At 43.9% G+C, this 25,592-nt stretch overlaps 1 protein-coding gene and 1 pseudogene across 2 annotated transcripts in view; one reads left to right on the top strand and one right to left on the bottom strand.

The window, feature by feature from the left end:
• The window catches only part of GALNT16 (polypeptide N-acetylgalactosaminyltransferase 16), an 89,464-nt gene that overhangs the window by 31,186 nt on the left and 32,686 nt on the right, over positions 1-25,592 (top strand). The gene's annotated exons all lie outside the window — the stretch shown is intronic.
• LOC139008143 (NTF2-related export protein 2-like) lies at positions 11,532-12,176 on the bottom strand (annotated as a pseudogene).

Here is a 25,592-nt window from a genome sequence, read left to right as displayed (position 1 = left end):
ATATTAAGCCCTAATTGCATGCTGATCACTGTACACATATTAGAGTATGTAATCCTTACACCCCTCAAGCTGGTACCATTTTTTGCAACCCATTTTACAGATGAGGAAGCTGAGACGTAACAGAAGTGAAGTATCTTGTCATTGATCTGATGGCCAAAGCAGTAGAGGAGCCATGATTAATCCACAGTCTATCTTGCTCCAAAGCCTGGGCTCTAAACTCCTCAGCTTACTGTCCCTCTGTCTTGCAAAGAAACCCAGGCACTTAAGTACACATTAGGAATTGTGTTGACTTTTCTCTCCTCTCTCCATCCCTTAAAGTCTAGACCAGTGATGGCGAACCTATGTCACTCATTTTTTGGGTTGATTTTTCTTTGTTAAATGACATTTAAATATATAAATTAAATATCAAAAATATAAATCTTTGTTTTACTATGGTTGCAAATATCAAAAAATTTCTATATGTGACATGGCACCAGAGTTAAGTTAGGGTTTTTCAAAATGCTGACACGCCGGGCTCAAAAGGTTCGCCATCACTGGTCTAGACTCTAGACCAGCCGTGGGCAAACTACGGCCCGCGGGCCGGATCCGGCCCGTTTGAAATGAATAAAACTAAAAAAAAAAAAAAAAAAAAAGACCGTACCCTTTTATGTAATGATGTTTACTTTGAATTTATATTAGTTCACACAAACACTCCATCCATGCTTTTGTTCCGGCCCTCCGGTCCAGTTTAAGAACCCATTGAGTCAAAAAGTTTGCCCACCCCTGCTCTAGACCATACTAGTAGTCACTTTCCCTTTCCACCCCCAGCCCTAGGCAACCACTAATTTACTTTCTGTTTCTATGGATTTGCCTTTTTTAGACATTTATATAAACGGAATCATATAGTGTGTGGTCACGTGTCTGGCTTCTTTCACGTCACATGATGTTTTTGAAGGTCATCCATGTTGTAGTTTGTATCAGTAGTTTATTCCTGTTTATTGATAAATAATTGTGTGGAGAGACCTCATTTTCCTTATTCATTTGCCAGTTGATAGGCATTTAGATTGTTTCTATCTTTAGACTGTTATGAAGACCTTTTAAATATTTAATAACTTGTTATGAAAAATTTCAAACATACCACAAATCCCCACAGATCAGCTTCAACATTTAACATTAACATCCACCCTTCTGTTTCATCCAGACCCCTCCCAACTATCATATCATTTTACTCTTTAACTTCTTCCTTTAAGCATATGAAGTTTTATTTAATTTTTAATAGGTAGTATGTTCATAAGATTTTAAGATCAAATAGTTAAAAAGATATACAGTGAAAAGTTTCACTCTGGAAACTTCTATTCCCCCATCTGCTCAATTTTCACTCAGACCCATTCAGCTATTCTTATTTTTATGTATTTTTCCAGAATACATATGTAAGGAAATATAAATCTATAGTCTTTGCCCACTTTTTACTTAAAGGGTAAGCATATCTATTATATTTCCTGTCTGTTCCTTGATTTTTTTTGCACTTAATCATATAGCTTAAAAATCTTCCCATATCAGAAGATCGTCCGTTTCCTTATTCTTTTCTTTTTATTTCCACAGCTTTGTATTTTTTCATTGTATGGATGTACCATAATATATTCCACCAGCCACCTATTGGTGGACATTTGGGCTGTTTCCAGTGTTGCTTTTTACTATTATAGGCAATGTTGTGGTCCATCATTTCTCATAGTAGGATATCTATAGGATAAATTTCCTAAAAAAGACTTGCTGAGTCAGAGTATATGCCTTCGCAGCATTTGTAATTTTCATTGATTTTTCTCTCTTTGGAAGTTGGAGCAATTTATATCCCACCAGCAGTATACACAAGTATTGGTTTCTATCGCCTCACCAATGGAATGAGTCATTCAACTTTTTAACTTTTACATAATTGTTCTGTTTTTTAGTTCTTGCCTCATTTTCTTTCTTTCTCTTCTTATTTTGCTTTAGTTTATACATTTTTATGTAAAAAATTTTTGAATGGGTTATTCCCTGCACACCTTGAATCATTTTTAAGGCATTTTGTTAAGAATCCTTTTGGGATATAATTCATATACCATACAATTTACCTGTTTAAAATATACCCTTCAATGGTTTTTAATCTGTAGCTCATTTTTAATGCTCATTTCTAATATTTAAATTTTTATTTTTATTAAATGCTCTTAGAAAATTTTTTTTTATTACGGAGGTTATACCTATTCAGTCCAAAAAACTTGGAAGAAAAAAAAAAAACACCAAGAAAAATAACCATAGTGCCATCATCTAAAGATAGCCACTGTTGCCCGGCCGTGGTGGCTCAGTGGTTGAGCATCGACCTCTGAACCAGGAGGTCATGGTTCGATTCCCAGTCAGGGCACATGCCTCGGTTACAGCCGACCAATGATTCTCTCTCATCATTGATGCTTCTATCTCTCTCTCCTTCTCCTTTCCTCTCTGAAATCAATAAGAATATATTTTGTAAAAAGATATTTACTGTTAATTCTTTAAAACAAAAATGATACTAAACATATATACTATGCTGAGGTTTGCTTTCATCATTCTCAGTTTTTTTTTGTTTTTTTTTAAAATATATTTTATTGATTTTTTACAGAGAGGAAGGGAGAGAGAGAGAGAGTTAGAAACATCGATGAGAGAGAAACATCGACCAGCTGCCTCCTGCACATCCCCAGGTACATGCCCTTGACCGGAATCGAACCTGGGACCTTTCAGTCCGCAGGCCGACGCTCTATCCACTGAGCCAAACCGGTTTCGGCCATTCTCAGTTTTTTAAAAATATATGTTTTTATTGATGAGAGAGAGAGAAAGAGAGAAAGAGAGAGAGAGAGAGAGAAACATCACTGTGAGAGGGAAACATTGATCGGTTGCCTTCTGTACGGGGCCCAAACAGGGACCAACCCGAAACCCAGGTGTGTGCGCTGACCGGGAATCAAACCAGCAACCTTTTGGTGCACAGGACAACGCTCAACCAACTGAGCCACTTGAGCCAGGCTCTTTTTCAGTTCTTTAAAGTCTCTCACTTATGTCTTCGACCTCTAGGTCTGTCAATCAACATAGTCATCATTCATGGTGATAATAATGGAAATACTAATGACAATACTCTCTACATCCTGTGAGCTTGCTGTGTGCCAGGCACTGCGTGTTGCACACTTGACTCGGTCTCAGTTATTCCTTGAAATAATTTGGTGATATTGGTACTATGCTCACCCCATTTCACAGCTAAAGAAACGGAGGCTTAGAGAGGTTAAGTAGTTTGCCTAACGTTAAACAGGTAGCAAGCGAAGGAGCCAAGGCTTGAATTCTTATCTGTGTGGCTTCAGAACCCCTGGTCACTCAAATACGTCTCAGATTAAAGACATTCCGGACTGGTTCCAAGAAATAACCCCTTTCTGGGGAAGAGTCAGGAGGACCCAGGGGTTACAGTCCCTCAAGAGCAACTTTGGGGCTCACCACCACCAGCTCCAGAGGGCCCACTCTGTCTTGGTAGGGGCGGGGGGGGGGGGGGGGCTGTCTCAGGTCCATCAGCTGCATTTGCAGGACTTTCTTGTGGTGTGTGGCCCCCTCTCTGCCCCTGGGGCCTCCCCCTCCTTCTGCTACCAGGAGGGGAGTGGAGGGAGTGCGGGATGTGTTTGTGGAGAAGTGGCTAACATCGCTAGAGGATGTGGGGGCCCCTCTGGCAAGAGTCATGTTGCAGCTCTCCCAGCCCCAACCTGTTGCGGAATTACGAAACAACAGCAGAAACACTGCACTCTGCCTTCATGAATGCCCTCCTGTTCCCCTCCCTCACTTCCCACATCCCTCCATGTTGCAGCCTCTCAGACTTTGGGGGTACCTCCCCCGGGTTTGGCCAAGCCAAGTAGCAGCAGGAGGCTCATGCCTGTTAGCTAGAACAGCAGGTTGGCTGTTTGGTTGCCGTGGCAACAGTTCTTGTGAGTAAGCAGTCCTTGTGGCAGAAGACAAATTAATAAGCCAAATTCCGGGGCCCAGGGGGAAGATCTGGTGGAGGCTGTATTGGGGACATTCTGTGGCCCCGTGGTATAGACAGAGGGTGTGACTGAGGAGGCTGGAGGCTTTTGTCCTGCAGAGGTTTGTCTCTGGGGATGGGAGACCCATCCTGTGTCCTCAGAGATACCGAGGCTCAGCTCTAGGCATCACCCACAGCCATGGCCTGGCACTTCTGCCTCCAGCTTTGGCGCATTAGAGCAGCCCTCTCTCTGAAAACAACAGGAAAGTCTAGACAAGGTATTAGAACGTCTGCGTGAGGTCGAGATTGAGGTGGGCAGGGCGAGTGTCCACCCCTGGGGACCCGTTACGTGGCAGGTGGTGTCCTGGGGAAGCGGCGTGCTGTTTCCGAGTCTCTGTACTTTAGTTAAAATCGCAAAAGTCCTGGAGAGAGTGGTTTGTGCTTGCTGTGCTGCCTCTGGCCTTCCATTCTGTCTCAATCCACTCCAAGCAGGTTTTTGTTCCTAGTTTCTCTTCAGTGCTCTTGTCAAGGTCACCAGTGACCTCCCTGGGCCTAGATCCCCTTGTTACCTCCTAGTCCTCATCCTGCTTTTCTATGAGCTACTTTTTCTTTTTAACCCTCACCCAAGGACATTTTCATTGATTTTTACAGAGAGGAGCCTGGAGAGAGAGAACCATTGTTCTGAGAAACATCAATCCGTTGCCTCCTGTGCACCCCTATCCCGGGACCAGGGATTAAACCTGCAACCCATGTACGTGCCCTTGACCGGGAACCAAATCCACAACCTACCTGTCAGTGTGTGGGACGATGCTCCTACCAACTGAGCCACCCCAGCTGGGGCTCTATGAGCTCCTGTTGCCGCTGTCAGTCACTCTCTCTTTATCTCGTCCCTCTTGGTTTCTGAGAGACCAGAGGTGACAGCCATCCCCTGCCCTTCTCTGTACTGGGGCTTCCTCTGTCTCCTCTTAAGACACCAAGGTGGCCATGGATCAGGGTCTGAGGGAGCTACTCTCAGGTGATGAAATGCAAACAGCCCCAGAGGCAAGATGAAGGGATGCACATCCAGAGAGAGCTTTCCTTCCTCAGCTGGACTTCTCTTTTCTCAGTCCCCTAGTGGCCACTTTCAGGGACGGTCATTTCTTATGGTGCTGCCATTTGCCACAGGTGATTCAGACATTTACACACACACACACACACACACACGCCAAAATAAGCAAATCTACAGCCTTGGCGGTGAACCCCTCTGCCTTCCCGAAGAGCTTTTATGTTTAAAGCATTAGTGTGTGTGCCACACACACCAACCAGCACACCAGCATACACATACATATGTACGTACATGAGCACACCCATGCTACTTACAGACAGGCCCATGTGCACACATACAGTGCAACCATGACTCATACAAGCATGCAGACCCGGAACGGGAAACCCTGACCAGAGTCAGAACTGGAGTGAAGCCGTTCTCACCCTTGCTGTCCCTGGGCTCAGGGCTGTTGGGGATGCTGTTGCGGCCAGGGCCACCTCCAAGAGCTGCTGTTTTCCCAGGAAGCGAGGTGACATTCTCTCACCTCTGGGAAAGCTGTTCTTGCTTTTGCCCAGCATGATGGGTGAAGCTGGCAGGAGAGGCTTTGCAGGTAGACTGGGGGGTTGGCCACTGAAGCATCTGTAGGATTTTCACAGCATCCACTGTGGAGCTGGAGGGAGAGTGGGTTGGCCTTAGACATGACCTTCTGGGTTTCACTGACTTTTGAAGTGCTTGGGAGTCCGTTTGGGGCCCTGGGAAGAGGGCTGAGGACTAGGCTGTTGGTGGGTGGCAGGAGGTGGAGGTGGAGGAAGGGCAGTGGTTCAGCGTGGAGTCCCCGAACTGCCCAGTGGCAGAGGCCAAGGGCATTGGCCCACCTCTGAGAAGGCCAGCTAACATGAGGGCAGAACCGAGAATGAAAGCCACATTCTTTTAAAAAGATTATTAGGTTTTTACAAGTCACAAAAGCAGCACATGCCTGTTTTTATGAGTGCAATAGTACAGAGAAATAATTTCTAAAGAAAAAGTTAAAACTCTCTCTCCCTGCCCCTTCTTCCCACCCCTCTCCAATCCCATCTCCCTGAGCTAAACATTAACAGCCTGCCGTGTAATTTCCTATTCTTTTTTCTATGATCATAGAAATGCATATATACATACATAGCTAGCTCTCTCTCTCCTTTGCCCTCTCTTTACACAGAAAATGGAATTGTACCTTACAAATGATTCCTCAAATTGCTTTTTCCCTTAAATATTGGGGACATCCCTCCGGGACAGTGTGCTTAGATCAACCTCCTCCCGTGGAATGGCCCTACCACAGTTTGTACCATTCCCCACTAACGGGCATTCAGGGCGTCTCAAGCCTTTGCCAACACACACAATGCTAAACAAACACTATTTTATGCAGGACTTTACATGCTCGTGCCTTTAGTTCTGTCGCGTAAGCTTCCAAACTGGGATTTCTGATGAAAACTCCGTGTATCTTAAATTTGAATTTACCTCGCCAGATTGGTTTCCAAGGTGGTGGAAACGAATACCTCTGCTGTGTTTCCTGTATCCTCACCGGCTGTGGAGATCATTATTCTTTCTTCATTTTTGCCCATCCAATGGACGAGAATGGCATCTTCCTTTAGTTTCATTTTCTACTGATCAGTTGTTTGGTGTGTTCATTGGAAATTTGCATCTCCTCTTTAATGGACTGTCCATAGCCTTTGCCCGTTTATTATTTGGATTGTTTGTCCTTTTTCATATCAGTTTGAGGGAGTCTTAGCATATTTCAGGGATTAACCTATTTTTTTTCCCTCAAACAACAGAGTTTTAATTTGCATAATTCTAGAAGCTGGAAATCCCAAGATCATGGTGTTGGCAAAGTAAGGGATTAACCTTTTATTTGTTAAACATGGTATAAATATTGAGGTCTTACATGATATATCATTTGTCTTTTGAATTTAATAGTATTTCTGCCATAGGAAAATTCTTAACTTTTGGATAATCCAGTCTACTTTTTTTTTTTAGTGGCTATGTATTTCCTACCCTCTTTAAGGGTCTTCCACACTGGATATTGTGCTAAGGTTTATTATATTTTTATTAATTTTTATATTTATATTTTAAATTAATCTGGGATTTACTTTAGTATCTATCATGAAGTGAGAGCCTAATTTTGCTTTATTCCATATAGCCAGTTATGCCAACACTATTTATGCCAAAGTACCTTTTCCTCACCAAATTAGAATGCCAATTTATCATATACTGAGTTCTTGTATGTATTATTTCTAGATTATATTCTGTCCCACCGATCTGTTTGTCTTATGCTCAGCCAGTACCAAATTGTTTTTTTAGTATAGTGGCTTTAGAGCTCGTGTTGTTGTTTTTGTTTTGTTTTTTAGAAAACTTGTCAAAACAAATTTTATTTTTTTTCAAGTTACAAAAATATGTGCATGTCAAAAATACAGTCTAGTTCATAGAAGAGTAGTTCTAGCCATTTAGAAAATGATACAGAATTTGGAAAAAAACAGTTCATACACAGTCTTAAAACATTCAATTCATGAATAGTGTACAACCACTTAATTTACTTATTGCCAATTACATGCAGCTTTACCGAGACTGCTCTCCACGAAGGAAGGGCAGTGTTGGGTACTCTGACTGTGGCTGTTAAAGCTGTGGTTTTAAAAAAGCCAATCCAAAATCAGCCAGTTCATTTTGAATAAAGAATAAGTTTTGATTTAGTGCTATAAGTACAAGTGGTTTAAATTCCAATTCCACCCCTCCTCCTATTTAATTCCATTTAGTTAATATATAGAAATAAAATGTGTTGTTTGGGAGAAAAGTAAATGAATTACTGGTTTTCAAATAAAGTGATAAGAAATTACTTATATGCATGCATATAAGCATAACCAATGGACACAGACAGTAGGGGGGTGAGGGCATGTGCTGGGGGGTGAGAGCAGCCGGGAGAGAGGTCAATGGGGGATAAAGGAGACATATAAGGAATTTAAATTTTTTAAAAAGATAAAAATAAAAGTAATATTTAAAAAAAGAAATATTAACTTTGAGCTGCAATGTGCAAAGTTGGTACATCTAGCTTAAAAACATTAAAACAACAAATTCAAGAATGAAAATACATTTAAAGTTTAACCAAAAACAGAAACTATATTTCTTTCTCTTTAGATGTTGAGACATAAAATGAATCAGTTTGTTCTTTTGAAGTTTATGGGCTAATGAAGATCTACTGCTCTCTGTTTTCTTGTTAAAAAGACAAAGTCTGAACCACATAACTAGAACATGTTTTAAAACAAATCTATTTGCTCACAATGCCATGTAAAAGAACAAATCATAAAATTAAATAAATGTTAATGAGTAAATAAAGATAATGTAGTTCACCGTGTAAAACACAGGAAAGAAATTACTTACTTTGAGGGTGGATAGCACAGAGGAGACTTTTGGCCTGAAGTTGACATGGAAGACTTAGAAGTTAAGGGTGTCCCACCCTGGCCGATTACTCAGTGGTTAGAGCTTTGGCCCGCGGACAGAAGGGTCATAGGTTCAATCCTCGGTCAAGTTGTTTTGTTTTTATTTTCTTGTGTGTGTGTGTGTGTGTGTGTGTGTGTGTTTTTAATTGAGATTTTTTAAATAATTTTTTTCTTTGTTGGTTAAGGTATTACATATGTGTCCTTATCCCCTCATTGCCCTCCCACCACCCCCCCACTCATGCCCTCACCCCCCTGTTGTCTGTGTCCATTGGTTAGGCTTATATGCATGCATACAAGTCCTTTGGTTGATCTCTCCCCCTTGCCCCCACCCTCCCCTACCTTCCCTCTGAGGTTTGACGGTCTGATCAATGCTTCTGTGTCTCTGGATCTGTTTTTGTTTATCAGTTTATATTGTTCATTATATTCTATAAATGAGTGAGATCATGTGGTATTTATCTTTCTCTGACTCGCTTATTTCGCTTAGCATAATGCTCTCCAGTTCCATCCATGCTGTTGCAAATGGTAAGAGTTCCTTCTTTTTACCACTATGTAGTATTCCATTGTGTAGATGTACCACAGTTTTTTAATCCACTCATCTGCCGATGGGCACTTAGGCTGTTTGCCGCTATGAACATAGGGGTGCATATGTCCTTTCTGATTGGTGTTTCTAGTTTCTTGGGATATATTCCTAGAAGTGAGATCACTGTTAGCTGCAGGTTTGATCCCCAGTGGGTTTGAATCTCTGGCTCCGGTTGGGGCATGTGTGGGAGGCAGCCAATCGATGTGTCTCTGTCACATCTATGTTTCTCTCTTTCCCTCTCTCCTTATATCCCTCCTCCCTCCCTCTCTCTCTAAAAAATCAATGGAAAAATATCCTCAGGCGAGGATTAACAAAAAGAAGAAGCAGCAGTAGTAGTTCAGGGTGTCCCAAAGAGAGAGCAATGGCTTTATTTCCAGGTTTCCTGGCAGACCCTGCTGCAGGGTCAGGTTATTGCTGACATTTCACCTCCGTAAGTTCTTGAATAAATTGAGACTTATATTGGTGATAAGTATGAGGTGAACTGGAAAAACCTTTTTTTAAAAAATATATATGTATATTTTTTTATTGATTTCAGAGAGGAAGAGAGATAGAAACATCACTGATGAGAATCATCGATCTGCTGCCTCCTGCACGCCCCTCACTGGGGACCGAGTCCACAACCTGGGCATGTGCCCCCTGACCAGGAATCGAACCATGACCTCCTGGTTCAACCACTGAGCCACGCCAGCCGGGCTGGAAAAACCTTTAAAAATAATCTTTAAAACAGAAGTGATAGTCATGACCCTTTGGCAATACTTACTATCTTAACAAGTACCACAAATTTACCATTTGGCCCCCCCTCCTAACTTCTGGCCAACCTTGTGATTTCTTTCTTTTTTTGTTTGTTTGTTAATCCTCACCCAAAGATATTTTCCCATTGATTTTTAGGGAGGGTGGGAGAGAGAGGGAAAGACAGAGAAACATCGATGTGAGAGAAACACACCAATTGGTTGCCTCCTGCACAAGCCCTGACCAGGGCCTGGGCTGGGGAGGAGCCTGCAATCGAGGTACATGCCCTTGACCAGAATCGAACCCGGGACACTTTGGTCCGCAAGCCAATTCTCTATCCACTGAGCCAAATCAGCTAGGGCAACCTTGTTATTTCTCACTCCCTATTCTCCCATTAAAGCTGTTACCATGCATCACCTAAAGTTATAAACCTGGAGCTGCCAAGAAAAATCTTTTTAGCATGTTTTGCTTTTAAGTCACTGAGTATATCCAATACTCAGGTATCAACTAAGAACATGTTATACCTCTCGAGTAGATTAATTCACTTCATAAGAACATGTCAACATAGAAAACATTAGGTAACATGAAAAAAGACCACTGAACATCTCTACCTAGGATTCTTTTTATTTTATTTATTTATTTATTTATTTTTTAAAAATATATTTTATTGATTGTTTACAGAGAGGAAGGAAGAGAGATAGAGAGTCAGAAACACCGATGAGAGAGAAACATCAATCAGCTGCCTCCTGCACATCTCCCACTGGGGATGTGCCCGCAACCCAGGCACATGCCCTTGACCGGAATTGAACCTGGGACCCTTCAGTCCGCAGGCCGATGCTCTATCCACTGAGCCAAACCGGTTTCGGCTACCTAGGATTCTAATATGTCAGAGTAGTTATGCAAACCAAAAGTAGAAATTTTTTCATTGAACTGATTTGAAAAAGCCTTATACCAAAACTGTATTACCAATGTTTACTGAAAATAGGTATGTGCTCCACTACAAAATTAACCTAATCAAAAAAAAAAATACCCCACTTCCTCTCAGAGAGTTATGTTGTGCTGACATCCTGTAGATAGTATTATAAAAGGATTTCATTTTTGCCAAGCTGGTGTGGCTCAGTGGTTGAGCATCGACCTATGAACCAGGAGGTCACAGTTCAATTCCCAGTCAGGGCACATGTCCAGGTTGTGGGCTCGATCCCCAGTGGGGGGTGTGCAGGAGGCAGCTGATTAATGGTTTTTTCTCATCATTGATGTTTCTCTTTCTCTCTTCATCTTCCTTCCTCTCTGAAATCAATAAAAATGTGCTTTAATAAAAAGGATTTCATTTTTGCAATAGGCTGGGCTCACAGTGAAGTATGTTCATACAGAGATCATGGGCTTATAATATTACTATAAGAATGTCATTAGTGAAATGTATATAGCAGCGGTTCTCAACCTGTGGGTCGAGATCCCTTTGGGGGTCGAACGACCCTTTCACAGGGGTTGCCTAAGACCATCGGAAAACACATATATAATTACATATTGTTTTTGTGATTAATCACTATGCTTTAATTATGTTCAATTTGTAACAATGAAATTGGGGGTCACCACAACATGAGGAATTGTATTAAAGGGTTGCGGCATTAGGAAGGTTGAGAACCACTGGTATATAGGGCATGTAAAAAATTATCATTAAAGCCATTAAGGGCAATAGCCCAAACTGGCAGGTGCTAGAGAAGTTGCTGCTAGAAATTAAAACCACAATGAAATGAATTAATTCACATAAAACTGTGTTGCTGAAACTACTGGACCAAAGGAGAATGGACTTTTGCCCCCATTGGCTACTTTTGCCCACTCTTGAAAACGGAGGCAGGCCCTGGCAGTCTTCCACACAGTGTTGTCAGGAGTAGTCCGAGCAGGAAGTTCTGATTGAAGGGCTGTCTGTTTCCATCAAGCCTCACAGCTCCACTGGTCACAACAAGAACCATACTCTGGGCCAGGGTAGCTTGCTCATGACCTGGTTGGCAATCTAACATATTAACCTGGAATTCAGTGGAAGGTCACACCTCAAAAAGATCAGTTAAGGCTTCCAACCTTGTAACAACACTTCCATTCCTATCACAGTGGCCCTGTCCAGATACAGCTGGGTCAGTGCCGTCTACTTCTGTCCAGTGTCTCATAGTAAATATTGGCAAATTCCTCAGCAGCTCTAATGCCTCGTCTGCGTAAGTTTTAGAATCCACAGCCATGGCCATCGGGAAGCCCAGTGGAGGAGGTGGTGGTGTCATTACTTCCTCATGTGTCCGGCTCCCTCTGCTTGGGAGGCTGGCTTGTGGCTCCTCAGAATAAAGGTCACGGGCACTCCTTCCTCGATACCCTGCTGTCTCCCTGATTCCAGGCTTTTCCAAATCTTCTCATACTTTTAACCTTTTTTTTTTTTAACACCCCACGGTTATCTTTCTTTTTGCCTAGTTCTAACCGCTGCCTTTCTCCGAGTACCTTCTCTGCTCCGAACTCGGCTCTTCTAAGAGTTTTAATAATTGGCGAGGCAAGTCTCTTCTGTTGTTTTTTTGCTTCCTTTTGGGGGGTTGGGGAGCAGAGGGACTAGAGAGAGGCAGGGCTCTTTTCTGATGTTTGTTCTTCCAGATGAACTTTAAAAATCTTTTTTGTTAAGATGAAAGCAAAGAGAGAGAAAACGAGCGTTGTTCCCACCGGAATGGCATCCCTGTTAGTCTTCCAGGAATATGGAAGCCCCGCACCTGCCACCGCTCAAAGGCTCTTTTAGGCACCTACTGGCCTTGTGATCCTGTGAATACATAGCAGAAAAAGACAAAGGCAGCGTTGGCCTGAGCTTAGGACTTTCCCTGTGCAGAATATTGTTGTGGTTTCCCCTTGGAAAATAAATGCAAATACATATTTGTAATTGAGTTTATTGGGGTGACATTGGTTTGCAAAACCATTCAGGTTTCAAGTGTACAACTCAGTAAAACATCATCTGCGCATTGCATCATGCACCCATCGCCCAAAGCAAAGTCTAAATCACATTATATTCATAGAGTTTGGTGATTATATTTTGGTTTAAAATGTAAAATGGATCAGAGATAAATTTGTGTTGGTTAACATGCTGCAAAAAACACCCTGTATATGCCTCTTTGGGTATATAGGTAAGCTTTTTTTTGTTTGTGGGGGGTTTTTTTTGTTTGTTTTTAAGAGATACCAAGAGGTAGAGTTGCTGGATAGGAGGGCGTGCACATTTAACATTCCACTAGCTACTGCCAAATTGCCCAGCCCTCCATGAGGCTGTCCTCCCAGGCGCTCAGCAGTCTCCCTCACCTTGTCAATTGGCCCCTGCATGGTTCTCAGGCAGCATAAATGAGGTTGGTTCATGGTACATCTGTTTGAGAGAGCTATTTAAGGGAGTGGACAGCCAGCTTGGAGTTGGCACAATACTCCTGTATCCCACCCCACCATCCCCTCCCTGCCCCATTCAGCCATCTCAAGGCATCATACAAAGTACGGATTTCCCTTACTTTGGATTTCCCTTCTGGTTCTTTTTCCTGTTTGTGGAACCCTCCCAACTCTAATGCTTTTCAGCAGTACTCAGTGTGCAAGAAATTCTTCCTAAAAAAAAAAACAACAACAACAAGAAAGAAATTCTTCCTTGGCATCATCTTCTCTTACACACACACACACACACACACTGCTTTAGAAGTGCTTGCTGTGTGGCAGTGCCCTGGAAATGCTGAGCTAGATTCTATCCCTGGCTTTGTCCCTTTTTTCAAAATCTATATTTAATCAGTTTGGTCCTAAAGGGAATTAGCTTAGTCAGGGCTCCAGTGAGTGCCAAAGGCTTGGGATTGCACCAGAGGTTCTGAACCTGGAGCCCAAGAGTGGACTTCAGGGAGTATGTGAACCTCCTCAGCCGCCTACAGCAGCGTGTGGGTTTATGGGTGCTGCTTTTAACGGGGTCTCAGAGCAGAGATGTGTGACCGCTGTTCACTTCCACCCCAAATAGGTTAAGAACCACTGCCACAGGCACAGAGTGAGTCGCTACTTCAAAAGCAGGCAAAGTAAAGAAAATGGCATTCTAGAATCTAGGGACGGGATCTTAACAAGAGATGCTCGGGGAAACTGTATGCAAACTTTTGTGTGAATACCCCTGAGACGAGGACACAGAGATGGCATTAGATCGCCAAAGAGCTCAGAGCTTCCAGATTTAAGAATCATGGGTATGAAGGCTTAATGATGTTAAGGTATTAATGTCATCTGAGAGGGAATATTTGTAATAGTAATTATTTTCAAAATGTAAATGCATTTCGTTCGTAGCAGAAAATCTGGAAAAGTCTTCTGGAAATCTTCTAAAATTCATCTACAATTCCAACACCCAGAGATAATAACTGTTTGGGTGCTTTTTTTTAGTGTTTTTTTTTTAGAATGTCTGGTATCTGTCTATCTCATTCTCTCTCCATATATACATGTGTAGTTTATGCAAACCTAGAATCATACTGATTTTTAACATGACTTTTGTCTACATATTATTTTATGAGCACCATCTCTTATTGTTGTTTCCTAAAACTCTTTTTTTTACTGTTTTATGTGATTTCAACCAAATCTTATGTAGAAGTCTAAAATATAAAATAGATGAAAGATAAGAAGTTCTAGCTAGAGTACAGGGAGAGAAGAAACACGATTTGAAAGCCACTGCTTTCAAAACATGAGGTTTTTTTGTTGTTTGGTTTTGCTGCAAAAAGCTTTATTGCTTCATTTGGTCCAATGCATGGGAGAGGGCTTCAGCGTGGTTAAAGGAATGGCTAGTAGTTTCGGGAAGAGGCTCAGGTAAAAGCCAGGCACCCGGGGATGCAGAGGGGCCTCTGAAAGCCCTCTGGGCTCCAAAGGCTCCTAGTCGAGTTTGAAGGTGAGCCTTTCGAAGAGATACTAGCCCAACCTGGGGGCCGGTAGCCTGCGGATGTTAGTCAGGTGGTGGCCCATCTTCTTGATCAGTTTCACCTCCTCATCCAGGAAGTGGTTCTCCAGGAGGTCACAGAGCTGAGAGTCTGCGAGGGTAGAACCCAGGGCCTGCAGCTCCAAAAGGGTCTGGTTCAGGTGCCTCTCCAAGGCCAGGGAGGTTTGTATGACGTCCTGAGTTTTGCCCCACTGACCTTGGGGAGGCTTCAGCACGTCCGGGAAGAGAATGCGGCCACCGCGCTTGTTTTGCCCCTTTAAGAGATGCTCAGTGCCCTCACGCTTCTTCTTCGCCAACTCGCCAACTCGCAGAAGTGGCCCACACCCTTGAGCGCCACATCGTGGTGGTGGAAATAGAAGCCCAGAGAGAGGTAGGTGTATGGGGCCCGCAGATGCAGGTTGGCCAGGTGGTTGACCGCAGCCTCCACCCTGGTGGAATAATTCTGACCAATTGGGAGCTCCTGGTTGTTCGGCAATAAGGAGTTAAGGTAGAAAAAAAATGGTGTGTTGGCTGGTCCGGGAGGTGTTTCTGAAGGTGGTGACTCGATAAGATGGAGGAGAGTGGCCCGAGGCTGGAAGAATGGGTGTCCCTGGGTGTGTTCTGTCCAAACACTGTTGAAGCAAGAGATAGATCTGGGATCACAAGGGCACTGCCTCAAAACATGACTTTTAATAGCTATATTCTATTATTGGATGTGTAGGGTGGCCAAATTTAGCAAATAAAAATATAAGATGTCCAGGTAAATTAGAATTTCAGATAAACAACGAATAATTTTTTTTAAATATATTTTATTGATTTTTTACAGAGAGGAAGAGAGAGGGATAGAGAGCCAGAAACATCGATGAGAGAGAAACATCCATCAGCTGCCTTCTGCACGCCCCCCACTGGGGATGTGCCCGCAACCAAGGTACATGCCCTTGACCGGAATCGAACCCGGGACCCTTGAGGCCGACGCTCTATCCACTGAGCCAAACCGGTTCTGGCACAAATAATTTTTTTAGTACAACTATATTCCAATGTGAATTTTAGATAAGCAATGAACAGGTTTTATTTAGAATAAGTATATCCCATGCAATATTTGGGACATAGTTATCCTAAAAAAATTTATTTGTTCTTTATCTGAAATTCTAATTTAACTGGGTAGCCTCTATTTTATATGACCACCTTATGATGTGCCATAGTTTATCTAACCAAGCTTCCATTTTTGGGCATTCAGATTGTTTCCAATGTTTTACTGGTATAAAAAATATGAAGTGGTATATGTTTGTACCCACATCTCATATACAGTGGGGCCTTGACTTACAAGTTTAATTTGTTCTGTGACGGAGCTCGTAACTCAAATTACTCGTATGTCAAATCAAAAAGGGAACGAGTGAGACACGTGATGCTGGGCTGATGTTGTGGTGTTCACTGTGACGTTCTCTGCACTAACTAGTGGTGGGGTATCTGAAGCTGGCTCGTAACCCGAATTTTAGCTCACAACTCAAAGCAAAAAATCGGCCGAGAGACGGCTCGTATCTCGAAAAACTCGTTAGTTGGGACACTTGTAAGTCAAGGCCCCACTGTACTTATCTGTATATATAAAAGGCTAATATGCTAAGTGTCTGACTGTCCGACCAGTCGCTATGATGTGCACTGACCACCAGGGGCAGATGCTCAACACAGGAGCTGCCGTGATGCACACTGGCCATTTACAGAGACACGGCACCGCAGACCTGGATAAAGCAACACTTGGCTTCCCCCAAGTGGGACACAGGCCCCGCCACCACCCCAGAGTAACAGCCCACCAAATTGTAGCCGACACTGCCAAGACCCCATGGTGCAAAATGTGGCCCACAGCCCAGCCCAGCCCGGAAATGATGGCTGTGGGTGCTGGGTAATGATGTCATGTAGCAACACCTGGCCTCCTCTCCCTAGCAACTAGCTTCCTTGGAGTTTCTTCAGCCCAGGAACACAACTTGCTTTATAGCCAGGTGGAAACATTTTACACTTTAACCAAATGTCTGTGAAATGTTTTCCCCTGCCTTATCTCATTTGATCCTCACCGAAGTCCTAGAGTAGGTAGATAGGAGACTCGGTGGAATCCTATTTTCTTTTCATTAGCTGGAAAACGGAGATTTAGAAAGCTTGGAAACTTGACCAGGCTGAAAAGAAATGGTGGACCCTGAAAATGACTTCAGATTTTCTCACTGCACATAATATAGTCAAACACTGCTGCAGTTAAATATTTTACCCTTTGTTCTTCCTGAGTGATCTATAATAATAATCTGCTTTGTGTTGATATTTACTGCTCTGTTGCTGACAATTACCTGAAAGAGAAGTTGGGTTTCTTCACTGGGCTGGAAAAAGTTTACCTAATTAGAAAGCAGATCTAATTAAGCAAGTTTATTCTATATATATAAAAGGCTAAGTTGACTCGTGCATGCACAATACATATAAAGCTCTCGCTGGTGCCAATCGCACACATGTGTTTCCATCTGTCAATGTTGATCATGAATTTGGTTGACACTTCTATTACAGAGAAAGGGCAAATAGCGATATTAAAATATTTCTTCTAATTAATTTCCTTTCAATGTGCACAAATTTGTGCACTGAGCCACTAGTTATTTTATAACATCCTAGAATTGTAATCGCTAGACCAAAGGTTGTAAACATCTTAAAGGCTTTTGATTTATTTGCAAATTTGTTTTCCACAAAGGAACGTACTCCCAAGAGCTATGTATATGAGCGCCTGTTTTGGGAGGGTCAAATATGCATCAATCCATTACTAGTGGTTTATGTTGGCTTGGCTTGCTGCCCTGGTGAGCCCCTGAGATATTAAGCTTCAGTGCTGGCAAGTTTGATTGGTGGGGTTCAGGGTGCCCAAGAGGGGGTGGTTAGTCCAACACTATCGGGGTGTTTTGGGTCAAGGGTCAGGGCTGATAAGACAGGGTAGAAGTGTGTGGGGCGGTCAAAGGAGAAGAGGTCACAGTGACAGCTCTCACCAAGAAGTAGAAAAAGGCTGTAAAAAGGCAGGCTCACTGTAAGGCATTCTTTTTAGTAAGCAGCCTGTGTTCCATAAAGACGACTGTTCCAAGGAGGGGGGAGGCTAGAGAGGAAAAGTCTCAAAGGGCTTCTTTTTTCCACTTAAAAAAATAAAAATGACATAAACATTGTAATAACCGAAAGGATGGAAAATCACCCGTAATCTCTCCATCTTAACAAATCGCTGTTTTTATTTTTCAGTGTTCCCTTCTTGTCACAGTCCATAATTTTTACATATCTGCAATCACAGAGCATATGCAATTTTCATCCTGCTCTTTTCTCTCATTATTGAGCAAGCATTTTTCTGTGCTGCTACAGAGCTTTCATAGTTACTATGGTTAATGTTATTTTTTTCCTTGGTTTCACAGGTAATAATTATTCATTAAGACAAATCAGAACATCCAGATAAACAAAAATGGAATCACAATGCACATAATAATTTATAGCCTGCCTTTTTGCACTGAACTGTGGATGGTGAACATCTTTCTTTGTTTAACAGAATACATTTCTATGTCTTTTTAAATAGTTGCAATGTATTCTGTTGAAGGGGTGTACCATAATTCATTGACCTGATTTCCTATTACTGGAAATCTAGGGGGGGTTTTTTCCTCAACAATCTTTTGCTACTGTAAATGGAACCCATTTTTAATCATTTCCTTAGGACAGATTTCTAAAATTGAATCATAGGTACACATCTTTTTCAGACTCTTGATACATACTGGTAAATTTACCTCTAGAAGATTTATACCAGGTTATGCTCCCTCTAAGAATGCATAAGAGTGTACTTATTTCCCCACAGCCTATATCAATTATTGTAAATGGTTGCCATATATTCTTTTCAGCTCACAGAACATAATTTACTTACTTATTTCCCTACTCTTGACATTTTGATTGTTTTCAAATTTCCAGTCTTATAAATAAGACTGTCACGAACATCTTTACGCCTAATAATTGTCTATAGTTAGTTATAAGATTAAAATAGGAACCCTAAATGAGTGGCACATTTACACATGTCACTCCCCTTCCAAAGGTTAAATTTAATTCTTCTGGGTGTATGGGAGATTTGGGGCCCAATTGGCAGCCTACCATGGTTAGGGGAAGATAATGGACAGAATAAAACAGAAAAGGCCTTGGGCCAAAAAATATAGCACTAGAAATGTACTGCCAGACTGTTTTCCAAAAGGGTACTAATTTAATAACCATTCTAGTGGCTTAAAAACAATTTAATGTAATATTCAAAGATATTAGTCAAGGAAGAAAACCACTATCCACCATTAACCCACAATAATGTCATTCCCACAAAGGACTCTTTAATCACAATGAAACATCCATTTCTGTCCCTCCCAGGCCCAAAGCTAGCATGGCCATCTGCCTAGCTCAGGCACTTGGCAGGAGCCACCAGTGGGGCTCCCGGGTTACCCTGCTTTCTGCAGCTCCCCATGCTAGAGAGCCTTTGTATTCTTTTTTTAAATGTTGGCTAATTCATTATCTATTTATTTCCTGGAGCAAGTGTGATAAGAGAACTAGAGGTTTAGGTAGTCAGAGAAGAGCAAGGACCAAGGTCATCTTCTGTGTGTGGCCAGGAGGGTATGAGATGAGAGGACTGTTCCCAATTCTCTGGGCGATGCTGAGCCTTTGTATTCTTACCTCCTGTGAAAACCTCAAGACCCCAGAGGGAGGAAGCACTATTTTTATGACAATCAGAGCTGCTGACCTCTCCCTTCAGTTCCTGGGGAACCAGGGTCTCTGGAGCACAATGCACACACCCTCTTGATGTAACACACTGCTGAGCACCTACTGTGTGTCAAGCACACTGGCGGGTCACATAAGACAAAGCGTTCAGAGGTTCTCCATGATCTGCAGTAAGTGGGTACTGAAGACTGATGGAGTGAATGGATGTTGTTACAGATCACTTAATGTTCCAGGTGGAGGAGCCCTCAGAGATCATCTAGTTCCCTTTATTTATGTTTTCAGATTTTCCCCTGATTATTTGCTCGTATTCGAACTCTTCCAGTGGAACCCTCTCTCACCCCCAACACGGTTGTTATTTGATCAGGATTGCACTGAGTTTGTAGATGAAGTCAGGGAGGACATATCTTTATATCACTGAGAATATATGAAGAACATCCTATATAATAAAAGGGTAATATGCAAATTGACCAAATGGGGGAATGACCAGTTGCTATGATGTGCACTGGCCACCAGGGGGCATATGCTCAATGCAGGAGCCAGGCTCATGGCTGGCGAGCGCAGCGATGGTGGTGGGAGCTTCTCTGCCCCCCCCCCCCCCCCCCCCCGCCGCGGTAGCAGTAAGGATGTCCTACTGACATCCTCCGAGGGCTCCCGAATTGCGAAAAGGCACAGGACACCCCCCCCCCCCCCGCCCTCCAGTGCACGAATGTCGTGCACCAGGCCTCTAGTCCTATATAATAAAGCGATAATATGCAAATTAACCCTCACGCCCTCACAAGATGGCTGCCTACGACCAGGCCATCAGGGGGGTTAGTGAGGGACAACCAAACAACTGAACAAGCAGGCTGCATGGGGCAACCAGGCCAGCAGGGGGGTTAGTGAAGGATGACCAAATGACTGAACAAGCAGACTGAGTGGGGCAACCAGACCAGCAGGGGGGGTTAGTGAGGGATGACCCAACGACTGAACAAGCATGCTGCATGGGGCGACCAAGCCAACAAGGGGGTTAGTGAGGGACAACCAAATGACTGAACAGCAGGCTGCGTGGGGTGACCAGGCCAGCAGGGGGGCTGTGAGGGGTGACCAGGCCAGCAGGGGGGGCAGTTAGGGGTGACCAGGCAGGCAGGCAGGTGAGCAATTAGGAGCCAGTGGTCCAAGGTTGTGAGAAGGATGTTCCACTGCCAGTTTAGTCCTGATCCCCTGGATCAGGCCTAAATCAGCAGTCAGACATCCCCCAGGGATCCCGGATTGGAGAGGGTGCAGGCTGGGCATAGGGGACCCCCCACCTGTGCATGAATTTCATGCACCAGGCCTCTAGTATATAATAAGTGGTTTATTTAGATCAGGGGTCCTCAAACTACGGCCTGCGGGCCACATGCAAATACAAATATTGTATTTGTTCCCGTTTTGTTTTTTTACTTCAAAATAAGATATGTGCAGTGTGCATAGGAATTTGTTCATAGTTTTTTTTTTTAACTATAGTCCGGTCCTCCAACGGTCTGAGGGACAGTGAATTGGTCCCCTGTTTAAAAAGTTTGAGGACCCCTGATTTAGATTATCCTACAAACATGACACAGTCATTGTGTTGTTGCTCATTAACAATTATGGTTCAGTGCCCAGTGCAACAACTGCAGTGAATGTGAGTTTCCATTGGTCCCAGCATGTGCACCTGTGATGCACCGTGATTAGGTGACTTGTGTCTCTGATTTCTCATTGAATAAAACTGCATCTTTGGTACATCCCAGAAGTAATCAAAAGGCTCTATCCATTAAAAATATTAGTATTATTCCTGCCTCGAGATGTTATGACCAGTTTTTGTACTGTGTCTAAATAAAATGCTGGGCTGCAGGGAGAGGTGCCAGTCCAGAGGCATGGTCCCTCTTGAAGGACAAGTTGTACCTGCCCTCGAGGTGACCCTCAAAGAAAATCACTCATAAGGCAGGCTGCTATTTCTCAATTCCCTTACCCCTCCTCCTTTTTCTTTTTTGCTTAATCTGATTTTAAAAGTCAGCTTCTGTTATGCTTTCTCCTATTGGTAGATAGCACCTGTTTAATTATTAGTCATAAACCATAGGAAATGTACTTCTACAATTGACCCACAAACCAATAATATACTACATTAGCTACTATTCTTTTTAAAAATATATTTTTAGTGATTTCAGAGAGGAAGGGAAAGAGATAGAGAGTGATAGAAACATCAATAATGAGAGTGAATCATTGATCGGCTGCCTCCTGCACTCCCCACACTGGGGATTTAGCCCGCAACCCAGGCATGTGCCCTGATCAGGAATTGAACCCGTGACCTCCTCGTTCATAGGTGGACGCTCAACTCCTCAGCCACACTGGCCAGGCTCAGCTACTATTCTTTGTTCTAAAAAGTGTTATAAACTGAGATGCCCAGCCCATGATCAGGGTCTTGCTGAGTTCTAATGGGTTGAATTTGATCCTGGCCCAGCTGGTCCCGACTTCAGTGGGTGAGTCAGGAGGCTGTCGCCACCCTTGAAATAATCATACTGTATGTGTTCCGTGTGTTATGAGGCCCATTATTCTTTTTATTTTTCCAGTTAATATCTGTCAGGTTCAAGTTCAATAGACTCTGAAATGAAACACCTGAAGTGCCAGGCTAGCGTATAAACATTGACATATTACACTTGCGCGACTAGAGCAGAACGGGTGGTGACCTGCGCCATATGTTGGCCAGGAGGGTGTTGTTGGGGCCCAAGGAGCCTTGGGGTTGCCCTGCCTCTGCAGTTTATGGACTGGTTTCCTTTCTCGCAGCTGCAGAGCATGGCAATGTAGTTTGGGGGGCTGGTACCATCAAACAGACAGGAACCTAAACAGGCATCGGCTTTGTCTCCCCCTTTTGCTATGATTGCAGCAAAAGTCATCAGAACCCTGAGGGTGTCCCTGGCTGGGAAGACCAACAAGGGCCTGGGCTGACCCAAGGAAATGTGGTTGTTTGCTTTTTGGTCTGAGTAATACAAACTCTTGTACTTTTCATTTTTTCCATAACCTCCCTAGCCATAAGCAGAGAAGTTTCCATGCCCGTGTCAGGCCAAGAGATGACAGGCCTGGGCAAGCCCCCATGTGAGCCATGAACTGATGCTCTGACCCTGAGCCCAGGAGGGAATCAGCCCCCAGGCTGCACTTGTCAGGACCTGGTTGTGTTCTGGGCACCAGTGTCCAGCTTCCTTTGGAGCCAAGGGACCCAGAATTGGAAGGGAGGTGCCAGGCACATCTGGGCCCAGGAGTCGTTTGAGGCACACAGAGGAAGCTTTGTGCTTAGGCTCTGCAGCCAGACAGCCTCAGTTCTAGTCCCAGCCCCGCCCCTCGGCAGCTGTGTGACCTTGGGCATGTTGTTTTACCTCTCCAGGCCTCGGTTTTCACCCCTGGAAAATGAGAACAGGAGCATCTATTTGGCAGGGCTGCTTGGAGTCAGAAATAAGCACCTAGTGAAGCCCCAGCTCAGAGCAGATCCTCAGCAAGCAGTCAGCACTGGCTCATTTCTGTAGAAAAGGCCTAAGTCTTCATCATGCTCTGCAGAGGTATGGTTGGGAGGGTAAAGCAAGGTTTGGGTACCCTTCACAGACCGAGGAATGCTCTGCTCCAGCTGGGTAAACTGATAAACAAGTAGAAACTGAGCTGTCACACCCTGCATTCCCTAGGCAGTGGCCGGCAAACTGCGGCTCACGAGCCACATGCGGCTCTTTGGCCCCTTGAGTGTGGCTCTTCCTCAGAATACTGACTTCTGCACATGGGCCACAAAGTTTCAATTGCACTGTACGTGCGCACCCGCACGTGGTATTTTGTGGAAGAGCCACACTCAAGGGGCCAAAGAGCTGCATGTGGCTCGCAGGCCGTAGTTTGCAGGCCACTGCCCTAGGGTGAACCACCCTTAAGACCCTCTTCCCTAGGGGTCCTCTGGGGTGGGAAGAACATAGGAAATGAGTCCTGGGGACCCTGGATCTGAGCAGAGACCATCTGGAATGGTAGGCCTGATGCCTGGGCCAGCCTTGAATAGAGGACCCTATTTGGCTGAGATCCCTAAGGGAATGGGCAGTGTACCCCCTCTTTCCTGGTGAGACCACTGTGTCATAAAACTGTGGAGTCATCAGCGCTCCTGGAACAGTCAGGTCATGTGGGAAATGTAACTGGGAGCCCGAGGTAAGCTTCCCAGGCGGCTCCTACCCTGTGCTGCCAAGTATGTAATTAAACGAGAGCTCCCTGGGCCTGTGGGCATAGGTGGTGCAAGGTGCTGGTTTCCATAGCAGCCATGGAAACTCGCTGAGTTGCAGTCAGCTCTGCTAAGGGTATAGCTCCAGGTCAGTACAAATAGACGCCAAACAGCAGACTCATGGTGAGGGTCCTTGGAAGGGGACCAGGGGAGATGGGCTCCAGGGACCCTCCTGGTTCTTGGTCCTGTGATTTCACCAGCCCATGACTAGCAGCAGCTCAGCCTTGGTAGCACACTGGAGCCTCCTGGAGAGCTGTAAGAACTCCTGGAGCATGTGTCCCACCTCCAGAGATTCTGATTTAATCGGTCCTGGGAAAGGCCTGGACATCAGGATTTTTTAAATCTTCCCAAATGATTCTAATGTGCAGCCAAGGTTGAGAACCACTGGCAAGAGGCAGGCGAGCTAACAATAAAATTACAATTTATGTGCCGGATACTGCGCCAAGCACATTGTCTACATTCTCTTCTTTAATCCTCCCATGAATCCCCATTTTTCCAGGTGAAGAAGCCTTCTCAGAAAGGGTAGGAGCAGTGAGCACTGGCATTCTATTCCAGGGCTGTCAGATTTCAAAGCCCAGGCTGGTAATCCCTATAATAACGGCCTTGGAGGCGATGTGAAGAGGAAGATGGGGACAGGTCTGGGGCAGGCCCTAAGTGAGTTTCCCCTGTCCCCAAACTGAGGTTCCCGGCCCTGTGCCACCCTGTGGATAGGAGGAACACTGGCAGGCCAAGTGGGGTTGGCTACTTCCCCAGAACCCAGTGACTCATGGGGAGGCCCTGGGGGACCTGCCTTTTCATTTGGGAAAGGTGGAACCTGAGACTTTGTGCTCAGAGAGATGGCGAATCATGATTCCCTACCATTCCCAGCTCTCAAAATGAATGGCAGTCTTTCAACTTCAGACATAGCATCAGATGAGATTTTTGTTCCCAGGGGAGTGGTAGGGAATCACATTTTATTCTCCAGGTGTTTTGGGTTTAAAGCAGACTCAGGAGGCATCCATAAAATAGGACCAGAGCCTTTATATTTGCAGTTCCATTGAAACTCAGCGAAAGGCAAACCCAGCAGGTACCTGTTTTACTGGCAGTAAAAGGAAATTGGACAGCAGTTATTTAAAAAGGGGTCTGAGTTATTTAAATCTAAAATTTAGGGGTACATGTATGTTTTAAAAGGAAGTTTACAAGGCCTGGGGATTTGGGTTGAACGGCTTTTTATGAACATGACATGGAAAATATTTTCCTTTCTTATTTTAAACCTTCCCCTTTGCTGTTTGTTTTCTAAATTTAGAAGTCAGGAAGAAATATGCAGATCTAGCTAGAAAAAAAAGTGAAGCAAGTCAGGCATGTTTCAAAGTTTAATTGAAGTGACGGACTGAAAAGAAGAATCTCCAAGAAGAAAAATAATTCTTCTCACTTTATAGAGCAGAGTCATTATTTCAGCTTAAACAACTTCAGATGTGATTGACCTTATTGGACATGGAAGGGCTGGATTTGGCACTTCCCGAAAGAACAAAGTCTGGAGGGGAGGCAGCGGCCTAAATGTCAACCAAGGATGCTTAGGGAAAGGCTGGGGGGCTGTGGGAGGTTCATCAGGCTGTCACTCATCGACTCCCCACCCTTGTTCCTGGCCATGGCAAATCAAGGGCCTCTTAAGTTGTGGTCCAGATGGAAACCCACCCACCTTCCCCCCACCCCCAAAGCCTGACCACAGAACTGCTGGCTGGGAATGCCCCACCCATCTCCCGGCTCAAGTCACTGGGCCAGATGCCAGAGACCAGCCTGGTATCTTGGAATGAATGGCTGCCATCTACAGCATGTCATTGTGATTGATGGCTCCTTTTGTTTCTGATTTTGTTTCTCACTTTTTGATAATGGTTTTCTATTCATTGAAAGAACTAAGGACTGATATCTCTGAACTTTTGGT

Source organism: Myotis yumanensis, unplaced genomic scaffold (assembly GCF_028538775.1).
Source record: "Myotis yumanensis isolate MYYU_CA2020_CCGP unplaced genomic scaffold, mMyoYum1.0.hap1 SCAF_1, whole genome shotgun sequence".
Lineage (NCBI taxonomy): Eukaryota > Metazoa > Chordata > Mammalia > Chiroptera > Vespertilionidae > Myotis > Myotis yumanensis.
The sequence above is the reverse complement of the archived record's forward strand: the minus strand, read 5'-3'. Positions and strand labels throughout refer to the sequence as shown.